This window comes from Hyperolius riggenbachi, chromosome 2 (assembly GCF_040937935.1).
Source record: "Hyperolius riggenbachi isolate aHypRig1 chromosome 2, aHypRig1.pri, whole genome shotgun sequence".
NCBI classification, from domain to species: domain Eukaryota; kingdom Metazoa; phylum Chordata; class Amphibia; order Anura; family Hyperoliidae; genus Hyperolius; species Hyperolius riggenbachi.
The window spans coordinates 323,907,023-323,921,019 of NC_090647.1; positions in this window are offsets into that span (position 1 = coordinate 323,907,023).

Sequence of the window (13,997 nt, forward strand, 5' to 3'; positions counted from 1 at the left end):
TCAAAAGGTTCTGGGAGATTCCGGGAGAAATTTTGCTTGGTCCCCTGGATAAGATCAACGGTTGCTTTTGTGTTGTAAGGGACACTTCGAACAGGTATTGTGGCAGGTTTGGTATTTTCGGACGCTCCTTGGAAGGTGGTGGGTATTGTCTGGAGGGTGTCGATGGCTTCTTCTCTGGCGTTCACAGTCCTGATGGGTGTTATACTGAGACTGGTAGTACTGATGGGCATGTTTCGGTGGCTTCTGTTTCCTATGAGGTCGGTTTCGGGTGGACTGACTCTGGAATTGGACCTTGTCGGGCTGCCCCAACCTTCATGAGTCTTCAGTTTGAGTCTGTTGCTAATAGCAGTTTTGAGGGTCGTCTGGAATTCGACCCTGGAGGGGGGGGTACTGTGATGATTTGCTCAGCTGCCTGTGCAGGCAGCCAGCCTTTTGACCATTGTGTAGGTTTGCATGCTGCAGGACTCTGGAAAGAAGAGCTTCTGTCAGTTTTGCAGCTTGTGCTTGCAGAGAAATTTGCATACGTTGTCATGCAAATTGCCTGGCCACATTCATTGGAGGCGTGTACTATAAGTACTATGTCTTTCCCACAATGCTTCGCTGTTCATAAGGATTTCGTCCTATGTAACACTCCTGGTGGGGTGTCAGCCTTGCTCTCTGTTTGAACATCAGCTTAGAGTAATTCCTGAATCTGCGCTAGGCAGATTTCCCTAGTGCAGTTAGGATTGTATTATCTGTATTGCCTGTTCTGTCTTGTCTTGCCTGTTGCCATTGTCCTGTCTCTATGGTGGTTGACAGGAAATGGTTCTGATCTCTGTTCTTGGAGTATAGCTGGTGCAGCGGTTGCTACCAGCTATCTCTTCTGTTCTGTCTCCTGGGATCGCACTAGCTACTTTTCGCTAGCGCTGGGGATCCTTCTGTTCTGTCTCCTGGGATGGCACTAGCTACTTTTCGCTAGCGCTGGGGATCCTTCTGTTCTGTCTTCTGGGATTGCGCTAGCCACTTTTCGCTAGCGCTGGGGATCCTTCTGTTCTGCTACTCTGTACTTGGATCGCGCTAGCCACTTTTTGCTAGTGCTGTGGATCCTATCTCTCGCTTGTCCCTGTTTTCGTGTGTCTGTCTGCTACGCTTGCTGGAGGCTCGGTGAGGTAACCGTTAAGCAAGCGCTTGCGTCCTCTGTTTTATGTTTGTCTGTTAATGGTTAGTTAGGCGTGCTTGTCTCTATTGTGCTTATCACGTGGAGACCGCGCATAACCGCGTGCACTGTTGCGAATGAGTGCGGTGTTCGCGGTTAGCTAGCGTTTGTTATTTTCCGTATCTCCTCATTGTATTATTTGCTGTGCCTTTGCTAACCTCGTATTCTGTCCTGATCTGCCTTGTGTCTCTTCTGGCGATCGCACCTCTCACGATCGCGTTCCTATTTCATATCTGCTGTTGTGTGTGTGCGGTCGCGGGGTGGCGACTGGATTGGCGCACACACATACAACCTGTCCCTTTGCTCATTCTCATTCGCAATCGCCTCTCTTGCGATTGCGTTCTGCGTTTCGTACAATTCCTGTCTGGCATTTGTGGAGGTACAGAGGATTGGTTCCTCTGCACTCCCCAGTGCCATCTGCCGACAGGAATTTTCCCTCTACGGGTGCGTAGCACCTTTTGCTGGGTTCCTGCAAATTATACGCTTGTGGAGGATTTCCGCCGTGTCAGCGCACGCGTTGTGCGCTGATCACGGGGAAAGTTCCACAATCGTTAAATGGTATAATGACATCACAATCACGGTATAAAGGCAGCACAATCACAGCACCATGGCATGGACATGGACAATTACAGTGTAAAGGCAGGACAATTGAAGCATAAAGTAGCACAATCACGGTATAAAAGCATCACAATCATGGTATAAAGGCATCACAATCGTGGTAGAAAGGCAGCACAATCACACAGCATAAAGGAATGGACATGGACAATTACAGTACAAAGGCAGGACAATTGAAGTGTGAAAGTAGCACAATTGCAGTATAAAGGCATCACAATTGTGGTATAAAGGCAATAGAATCGCGGTTAAATGGCAGCACAATCACGTCATAATGGAAGCACAAACACCCTATAAAGGCATGGACAATTACATTATTAAGGCAGGACAATTACAGCACAAAGGTAGCACAATCGCGGTATAAAGGCAGCTCGATTACAGTATAAAGGCATGGACATGGGCAATTACAGTGTAAAGGCAGGACAATTAAAGCATAAACATAGAACAATCGCTGTATAAAGGCATTAGAATCGCTGTATAAAAGCAGCACAATCACAGAATAAAGGCATGGACATAGATCAAAAATGTAAGTTGGAGGAGCACTCATCCATAGGAAGGAACTAATGTGTGCCCAAGCCTTGGGTTCCTGTATCCTCAGAATCCTCAAACATTGTGAGCAAAAAAGGCCGGCACCACCCAAAGTAGAAAAGTAAAAATTAGCTCTTTACTGATCAGTTATTAAAATGACAGCATGGTCAAAAAATAGGCTCTAGCGGCGACAGCCCGCTGTTTCGAGCTGCTATAGCTCTTTTACAAGCCGTTCAGCCCATAAAACTTTAACAACAATGGCCACACCTTTATATACAGATCTATACATCAATTAGCCAATCAATTCAAAATCAGAAGCACCAATCAGAGCACAAGGATGTGTGGATGGACCTGATGGGGAACAGGCAGTGTGTGATGTCATAGAAACATACCTCCCAGTCAGCCGACTCAGGACCGCCCATTGTAGCAAGGCATAGAGACTTCCGCATGCAAAAACGCGATGTGCACTGTAAACAAAGATCACATGCACCAATGGGAACAAACACTATCAGCCCACCACTCAATTTCCGCATGGAGGGCGCTTACATATATACGCATAATACACGTCCGAAAGACGCGATATCAATGCATAAAAGCGACGCCATCCGCCGTCCAAACGCATAGTCTTCAAAGGGATGCGTATAAAAGGACGCATAATGCGTAACGTAACAATGAACTCATACATGTGGCCGCTTGGCATGCGATTTTTAATTGATTGGCTAATTGATGTATAGATCTGTATATAAAGGTGTGGCCATTGTTGTTAAAGTTTTATGGGCTAAACGGCTTGAAAAAGAGCTATAGCAGCTCGAAACAGCGGGCTGTCGCCGCTAGAGCCTATTTTTTGACCATGCTGTCATTTTAATGACTGATCAATAAAGAGCTCATTTTTACTTTTCTACTTTGGGTGGTGCCGGCCTTTTTTGCTCACAAGTCATGGACATAGACAATTACAGTGTAAAGACAGGACAATTGAAGCATAAAGTAACACAATCGTGGTATAAAGGCATCACTATTGCGGTATAAAGGTATCACAATCACGGTATAATAGAAGCAAAAACACTGTATAAAAGCAGGACAATTGCAACAAAACAAAGCACAATCGTAGTATAAAGGATTCACAATTGTGGTGTAATGACATCACAATCATGGTATAAAGGCAGCAAAATCACAGCACCATGGCATGGACATGGACAATTACAGTATAAAGGCAGCACAATTGAAGCATAAAGGAATCACAATTGTGGTATAATGACATCACAAATGTTCTATAAAGGCTTCAAAATTGCAGTATAAATTCAGCACAATTGCAATATAAAGGCAGCTCAATCAAAGCAAAAAGCCTTGGACATGGACAATTACAGTGTAACGGCAGGACAATTGAAGCATAAAGTAGCATAATCGCAGTATAAACGCATCACAATCGTGGTATAAAGGCATCACAATCGCAGTAGAAACACAGCACAATCACAGCATAAAGACATGGGGCCTGATTCACAATCGGTGCTAACAGTTAGCACGCTGGTGAAAAGCCCTTTATCATGCCTAAACTCAGTTTAGGCATGATAAGTTTAGGTGTGATAAGTTTAGGCATGATAAGTTTAGGTGTGATAAGTGTAGGTGTGATAAGTTTAAGCACCAACTGGGTTAGCACCGCAGTGCACAGCTGATCAAAAGTTTTGCGCTAGCAAAGTCTGGTGCACTTCGCATAGAGTTTAATGGCGCTGCTTTGCGTACAGGATTTTGTGCGCGATCTAAACTTATCTAAACTTATCATGCCTAAACTTATCACGCCTAAACTGGCTTTTCACCAGTGTGGTGCAAAGGTTATCACGCCTAAAGTCTTTTAGGCATGATAACTGAGTTATCACCGCTTTGTGAATCAGGCCTATGGACAATTACAGTACAAAGGCAGAACAATTGAAGCATAAACATAGCACAATTGCGGTATAAAGGCATCACAATTGTATTATAAAGGCATTAGAATCGTGGCTGAATGGCAGCACATTCAAGTCATAATGGAAGCACAAACACCGTATAATCGCATGGACAATTACAGTATTAAGGCAGGACAATTACAGCATATAGGTGTAATGATCCGCTCAGCTGGATGCACTGGCAGACAGCTGTTTGACCATTCCTCTAGTCTGTGGGCTGCAGGTCTCTGCAAGAGAGACCTGTCTTTCCATTACAAGTTTCTGGTCTGTTCTGCTGCTGAGGAATTTGCATACACTCGTTATGCAAATCCGCTACCTGCCTCCTTTGATGACTGGCAGTATAAAGAGCTATGTTTCCCAGAGTCCTTTGCTGGTCATAAGGGTTAGTCCTGTGGAACACTCTCGGAGTGTCAGCCTTGCTCATTGTTTGAAGATTAGCTTAGAGTAATTCCTGGAACTGCACTAGGCAGTTTCCCTAGTGCAGTTAGGATTGCATATCTGTTTTGTTTGTCTGTTGCGATTGTTCTGTCCCAGCGGTGGTCGACAGGAAGTCATTCTGATCTTTGTTCTTGGAGTATAGCTGGAGCAGCGGTTGCTACCAGCTATCTCCTCTAATCTGTCTCGCCTGGATCACACTCGCCTTGCGCTAGTGCTGTGGATCCGTCTCTCTCACTTATTCCTGTTTTCGTGTATCTGTCTTGTCTGCTACGAACGCTTGCTGGAGGCTCGGTGAAGTAACCGTTAATCAAGTGCTCACGTCCTCTGTTTCATGTTTGTCTGTCGATGGTGGGTTAGGCGTGCTTGTCTCTGTTGTGCTTAACACGCGGAGACCGCGCCTAAACGCGTGCACTGTTGCGAATGAGTGCGGTGTTCGCGTTTAGCTAGCGTTTGTTATTTTCCTTATCTTCTCATTGTATCATTTGCTGTGCCTTTGCTACTCTCGTGCTCTGCCTTGCTGTAGCCTTGTGTCACCTCGGGCAATCGCATTTCTCGCGATTGCGTTCCTACTTCATATCTGCTGTTGTGTATGCACCGTCGCGGGTTGGCGACTAGTTTGGTCTACACACATACAATCTGTCCCTGTGCTCATTCTCTTTCGCAATCGCTTCTCTTGCGATTGCGTTCTCACTTGGTTTCCCTTGTTGTGTGTCCGCCGTCGCAGGGTGGCGGCTAGATTGGTGGACATACATACATTCCTCATCTGTGCTTATTCGGCCTTGTGTCGCTGTTAGCAATCGCCATCTCTGGCGATTGCCTTCTCACTTTGTCTTCATGGTTGTGTGTTCATCGTCGCAGGGTGGCGACTAGTTTGGTGGACACACATACCCTCTGTCGCTTTGATCTCTCTCTTTCAGGGCTATCTTGCCCTGCGTTTCTTCCCTTCGTGCAATTCCTGTCTGGCGTGTGTGGCAGGGCAGAGGAGCTGTTCCTCGGCACTCCACAGCTCCACCTGTCGACAGGAATTTCCCTCTACAGGTGCATTGCACCTTTTGCTGGGTTCCCTCAAATTACACGCTTGTGGAGGATTTCCACAGTGTCAGCGCACGTCTTGTGCGCTGATCACGGAGAGAATTCCACAATCGTTACAAAAGGTAGCACAATCACGGTATAAAGGCATCACAATTGCAGTATAAACGCATCACAATCGTGGTATAATGGAAGCACAACCACAGCATAAAGACATCAGAATCGGGGTATAAAGGCAGCACAATCACAGCATAAAGGCATGGACATGCACAATTACACAGTGTTGCCAACCGCCCGTAAATTTACGGGCAGCCCGTAAATTTGTATACAAATGAAGCTGCCCGTGAATTCCGTAAGAAATTCAGCAGCGTCCGTAAAAGGGCGGCCAACGGGCCGCCCGCTCTGTTGCAGGACAGCAGCGCAGTGGAGGAAGAGCTGTGGGCAGCGGTGGAGAAGGGGGACAATCTCCCCCCCCCCTCTTCTCCACCTTACTGCTCTCCCTCCCTCGCTGACTGTCCCCCTCCGACGAGTGACTGGCAGTGGCGCTTGGCAGCGGGCAGGACTTACCTCCCGTCTCGCTCCTGCGCCGGAAGTTCTGCTGCTCTGGTCTGGACCAGACCAGAGTAGCGGCAGATCATCACGCGCCGGCGACGAGAGAAGACGCAGGTAAGTTCCGCTCGTTGCCGCCTGCCACTGCGCTACATCTACTGGGGACATATACCTCTGGCTACATCTACTGGGCACATATATACCTCTGGCTACATCTACTGGGCACATATACATCTGGCTACATCTACTGGGCACATATAACCCTGGATACATCTACTGGGGACATATACATCTGGCTACATCTACTGGGGACATATACATCTGGCTACATCTACTGGGGACATATACATCTGGCTACATCTACTGGGGACATATACATCTGGCTACATCTACTGGGGACATATACATCTGGCTACATCTACTGGGCACATATATACCTCTGGCTACATCTACTGGGCACATATACATCTGGCTACATCTACTGGGCACATATATGCCTCTGGCTACATCTACTGGGCACATATACATCTGGCTACATCTACTGGGCACATATATACCTCTGGCTACATCTACTGGGCACATATACATCTGGCTACATCTACTGGGAACATATACATCTGGCTACATCTACTGGGCACATATACATCTGGCTACATCTACTGGGCACATATACATCTGGCTACATCTACTGGGCACATATACATCTGGCTACATCTACTGGGCACATATACATCTGGCTACATCTACTGGGCACATATATACCTCTGGCTACATCTACTGGGCACATATACATCTGGCTACATCTACTGGGCACATATACATCTGGCTACATCTACTGGGCACATATAACCCTGGCTACATCTACTGGGCACATATATACCTCTGGCTACATCTACTGGGCACATATACATCTGGCTACATCTACTGGGCACATATACATCTGGCTACATCTACTGGGGACATATACATCTGGCTACATCTACTGGGCACATATACATCTGGCTACATCTACTGGGCACATATACATCTGGCTACATCTACTGGGCACATATACATCTGGCTACATCTACTGGGCACATATACATCTGGCTACATCTACTGGGCACATATATACCTCTGGCTACATCTACTGGGCACATATACATCTGGCTACATCTACTGGGCACATATAACCCTGGCTACATCTACTGGGCACATATAACCCTGGCTACATCTACTGGGCACATATATACCTCTGGCTACATCTACTGGGCACATATACATCTGGCTACATCTACTGGGCACATATAACCCTGGCTACATCTACTGGGCACATATAACCCTGGCTACATCTACTGGGCACATATAACCCTGGCTACATCTACTGGGCACATATAACCCTGGCTACATATACTAGGGACATATAACCCTGGCTACCCATGGGCACATATACCTCTGGCTACATCTACTGGGCACATATAACCCTGGCTACATCTACTGGGCACATATAATCCTGGCTACATCTACTGGGCACATATACCTCTGGCTACATCTACTGGGCACATATACCTCTGGCTACATCTACTGGGCACATATACATCTGGCTACATCTACTGGGCACATATAACCCTGGCTACATCTACTGGGGACATATACATCTGGCTACATCTTCTGGGGACATATACATCTGGCTACATCTACTGGGCACATATACATCTGGCTACATCTACTGGGCACATATAACCCTGGCTACATCTACTGGGCACATATAACCCTGGCTACATCTACTGGGCACATATAATCCTGGCTACATCTACTGGGCACATATACCTCTGGCTACATCTACTGGGCACATATAACCCTGGATACATCTACTGGGCACATATACCCCCTGGCTACATCTACTGGGCACATATAACCCTGCCTACATATACTGGGGACATATACCTCTGGCTACATATACTGGGCACATATATCTGCTGGCTACATATACTGAGGACACTGGCTGTTTGCCATTATGTGCATTTACTGGTGAAAAGCTGTCTCTTATGTGCATTTACTGGTGAAAAGCTGTCTCTTATTATGTGCATTTACTGGTGAAATGCTGTCTCTTATTATGTGCATTTACTGGTGAAAAGCTGTCTCTTATTATGTGCATTTACTGGTGCAAAGCTGTCTCTTATTATGTGCATTTACTGGTGAAAAGCTGTCTCTTATGTTCATTTACTGGGGAAAAGCTAGCTCTCATTACCTGTATTTACTGGTGAAAAGCTGTCTCTCATTACATGCATTTACTGGTGAAAAGCTGTCTCTCATTACGTGCATTTACTGGTGAAAAGCTGTCTCTCATTACGTGCATTCACTGGTGAAAAGCTGTCTGTCATTACGTGCATTTACTGGTGAAAGGTGGTCTCTTATGTGCATTTACTGGTGAAAAGCTGTCTGTCATTACGTGCATTTGCTGGTGAAAGGCGGTCTCTTATGTGCATTTACTGGTGAAAAGCTGTCTGTCATTACGTGCATTTACTGGTGAAAGGCTGTCTCTTATGTGCATTTACTGGTGAAACGCTGTCTCTCATTATGTGCATTTACTTGCCATGCCCACTTTAGTCGCCGCAAATTTCCTCGAACATGTTGCTCCCTACCCATTTGACTGCCCCCTCATATGTGCCAGTCTAGAACCAGCCCTGTACCCTTGCCTACATATACTGGGCACATATACCCCTGGCTACCTGTTCACCTGTTCTGGGGACATCTCTCCCCCTGGCTACCTGTTCTGGGGACATCTATACCCCTGGCCACCTATTCTGGGGACACCTATAGACCTGGGGCTACCTATTTTTGGGGAACCACTGCTGTCAGATTAAATGTATTTTGGAAGAACCTCTGCCTGATAACGTGGATTTTTGGTGAAATGCTGTAAGATTACATGTATTTTGGGGGAAGAAGGGGAAACACTATGGCAGAGCTCAAACTTCCCTGGCAGACCTTTCACAGCAATATTAAAATCATGTATATTTTGCCCCACCCATGACCACGCCCACATTCTGTTGCATGGCCACGCCCATTTTTCGGCACGCCGCGCAGGGTGTTTTGTCAGTAAAAAAAATCTTTTGTCAGTAAATTTTTAGGTATTTGTCAGTAAAAAATAACGTGAAAGGTTGGCAACACTGCAATTACAGTGTAAAGGCAGGACAAATGAAGCATAAAGTAGCACAATCGCTGTGTAAAGCATGACAACTGTGGTATAAAGGCAGCACAATTGCAGTATAAAGGCAGCACAATCGTGGTATAATGGAAGCACAAACACTGTATTAAAGCAGGACAATTGCAGCAAAAACGTAGCACAATCGTGGTATAAAGGATTCAAAATTGTGGTATAATGACATCACAATCACAGTATAAAGGCAGCACAATTGTGAGATTGTCAATAATCTTGCCTGAATTAAGTTCTGAAGTGACAGTTTGCATTTTGGCCACTAGATGCCGCCTGTATCAAAAAGTTATAACTTAATCCTGCTGAGGGATGAACAAGCATGAGAGGTGGGGCCTGGCAGCTATAGAGAGACCAGGAAGAGAAGACAGCAAGGACGGATCAAGACCAAGTTGCGCCTGGGGCAAGGTCATGTTTTGGCACCTAAAGGTCAGGTTTTGGCGCCTAAACTGCCATTCATTTTGCCGCCTTTTTAAGAATGCAACAAACTGCGCCTGGGGCAAGATACCCGCTTGCCCCCCCCCCCCCCCCCCCCCCCTTAGATCCGTCCCTGGAAGACAGAGACAGACATGGTTGTTTTTGTGGAGAGCTGTCTGTGAAAAGGACAATCTGGATCCATCCAAGCTGCAGAGAGGCTGACCGCTGTTTTCTCCTTGAATCCTGCTTGCTGGAGTGGAGATTGTTCCCAGTTAGCTGCCCTGGGCTTAGGATTCTACGCCAGCTACCCATCAAGGCTGCAAGTGTGGTTGCAGGCCTGAGGCTGTCCTAAAGAGAGGCATCTGCTGATACCAAGTAGGAACAGGTCAGTGAACCCGGGTTCTTGTGTTTTCATTAAACTGTTTTTCTGTGGTACGGTACCTGAAGAAACTGAGACTTAGGCCTGCTTTAGGCAGATAGTTAGGAACTGTTTTTAGCAGGTGACACTGGATTGATATTGCAGTGCAGCAAGACTTGAGACTCTGCTGTAAACTGCCCATGACTAGAGTTGATCCTGCAGTTCAGCATGACTTGTTCGCTCTGCTGTGTCTGCTAATGGATAAGAGTGATTCTGCAGTTCAGTATGACTTGAGGCTCTGCTGTAAACTGCCATCAGGTAGAGGTGTCCTGATGGACAGAAGTGGGGGCTCTGGGGTATAGGGTAACCTGTGTATTGCAAATCTTGTTGTGTTTGTAACTGTTCCTGTTAATACTTTCCAGTAAAGAAAGTTTTGGTTGCACTAAGCTGGTGTCTGTGTCGCCTTCCTTGTTCAGTGACTTCGCTGTATCCTGGGGTACCCCTCGGTACACGGTCTTATACAATCACAGCACCAAGGCATGGACATGGACAATTACAGTGTAAAGACAGTACAATTGAAGCATAAAGTAGCACAATCGCGGTATAAATGCATCACAATCGTGGTATAAAGGCATCACAATCACGGTAGAAAGGCAGCACAATCACAGCATAAAGGCATGGACATGGACAATTACAGTATAGAGGCAAGATAATTGAAGCATAAACGTAGCACAATTGCGGTATAAAGGCATCACAATTGTGGTATAAAGGCATTAGATTTGCGGTTAAATGGCAGCACAATCACTTCATAATGGAAGCACAAACACCATATAAACGCATGAACAATTACATTATTAAGCCAGGACAATTACAGCATAAAGGTAGCACAATTGCGGTATATAGGCTATCATTCATAAAAGTGTGGTCGGTAAAGTAAATCCATGCGGGGAAACACCGCTTTCGGTATTTTAGACTTCTGGCAGCTCATTCATAAAAATGTTGCCAGTTGCGATAGCAGTGCAGAGATTTCTCGCACTAGGCTGTCGGTAGGCTGGCGGTAGGCTTGCAGAAACACAGGAAGCTGCCGAGTTGATACATTTCTCCGTGTTCCACTCTACTGCAGCTGCCTGGGAGGTCTGTGTCTCCATTAACTTATCATGGTTATCGCCACATCCAAGGGACGGTATTTCCCGTCCTCATACCGCTTGCGTAAATCTTTATTAATTAACATTTTGTTACATTTGTTAAGATAGTCACCGCACAAGGCGGTGATTTATCGCTCTGCTCGGTAATGTCAGCTTTTTATGCGGAAAGAGCCTTTATGAATGGAGATCTTGCTATGTGTTCGGTAAAGTCGGCTGTTTTCAGCATTTCCGCATGCGGCAATGCTTTATGAATGATAGCCAAAGAGATCACAATCACATTGTAATAGCAGCACAGACACCGTATAAAGGCAGCTCAATTACAGTATAAAGGGATGGACATGGACAATTACAGTGCAAAGACAGGACAATTGAAGCATAAAGTAACACAATCGTGGTATAAAGGCATCACTATTGCTGTATAAAGGCATCACAATTGTGGTATAATGGAAGCACAAACACTGTAAAAGCAGGACAATTGCAGCAAAACGTAGCACAATCATGGTATAAAGGATTCACAATTGTGGTATAATGACATCACAATCATGGTATAAAGGCAGCACAATCACAGCACCATGGCATGGATATGGACAATTACAGTATAAAGGCAGCACAATTGAAGCATAAAGGCATCACAATCGTGTTATAAAGGAATCACAATAGCGGTATAATGACATCACAATCGTTCTATAAAGGTTTCACAATTGCAGTGTAAATGCAGCACAATTGCGATATAAAGGCAGTTCAATCAACGCATAAAGGCATAGACATGGACAATTACAGTGTAATGGCAGGACAATTGAAGCATAAAGTAGCACAATCGCGGTATAAATGCATCACAATTGCTGTAGAAAGGCAGCACAATCACAGCATAAAGGCATGGACATAGACAATTACAGTACAGAGGCAGGACAACTGAAGTATAAACATAGCACAATTGCGGTATCAAAGCATCAGAATTGTGGTATAAAGGCATTAGAATCGCGATTAAATGGCAGCACAATCACGTCATAACGGAAGCAGAAACACTGTATAAATGCATGGACGCACATATGGCAAAATCGGGCATCTGCCCGATGCTGGCCGCCCGTTGCCCCCCCCTGGCCGCGTGCCTATGCGGCCAGTAGGAGGGGAGCAGCGCAGAGAAGAGGGAAAGCTATGGGCACAGTGGGGAAGGGCGGACATCTCCCCACCCTTCCCTCACCTTAGGGGGCTCTCCCTCCCTCGCTGTCCCCTCCATAACCTCCGTCTCGATCCAGCGCCGGAAGTTCTGGTGCCACTGTCTAGCGGCAAATCCATCCGGCGCCTGAACAAGACGGAGGTAAGTTCCGCCCGCTGCCCAGCTGCTGCACAACACTTCGTTCCGGAAAGGACAGCGAGGGAGGGAGAGCCCCCTAAGGTGAGTGCCCATAGCTCTCCCTCTTCTCTGCGCTGCTCCCCTCCTGCTAGAGGCAAACCTGCCTACATATACTGGGCACATGTAACCCTGGCTACATATACTGGGCACATATAACCCTGGCTACATATACTGGGGACATATACCCGTGGCTACATATACTGGGCACATATACCCCTGGCTACATACACTGGGCACATATACCCGTGTCTACATATACTGGGCACATATATCCCTGGCTACATATACTGGGCACATATCCCCCTGGCTACATATACTGGGCACATATACCCCTAGCTACATATACTGCGCACATATACCCCTGGCTACATATACTGGGCACATATACCCCTGGCTACATATACTGGGCACATATACCCCTGGCTGCATATACTGGGCACATATATCCCTGGCTACATATACTGGGCACATATCCCCTTGGCTACATATACTGGGCACATATAACCCTGGCTACATATACTGGGCACATATACCCCTGGCTACATATACTGGGCACATATATCCCTGGCTAAATATACTGGGCACATATACTCCTGGCTATATATATTGGGCACATATACCCCTGGCTACATATACTGGGCACATATACCCCTGGCTACATATACTGGGCACATATACCCCTGGCTACATATACTGCGCACATATACCCGTGGCTACATATACTGGGATATATACCCATGACGACATATACTGGGACATATACCCGTGGCTACATATACTGGGACATATACCTCTGGCTTCATATACTGGTCACATATACCCCTGGCTACATATACTGGGCACATATACCCCTGGCTACATATACTGGGCACATATATCCCTGGCTACATATACTGGGCACATATCCCCCTGGCTACATATACTGGGCACATATAACCCTGGCTACATATACTGGGCACATATACCCCTGGTTACATATACTGGGCACATATACCCCTGGCTAAATATACTGGGCACATATACCCCTGGCTACATATACTGGGCACATATACCCGTGGCTACATATACTGGGACATATACCTGTGGCTACATATACTGGGACATATACCTCTGGCTTCATATACTGGGCACATATACCCCTGGCTACATATACTGGGCACATATACCCCTGGCTACATATACTGGGCACATATACCCCTAGCTACATATACTGGGCACATATACCCCTGGCTACATATACTG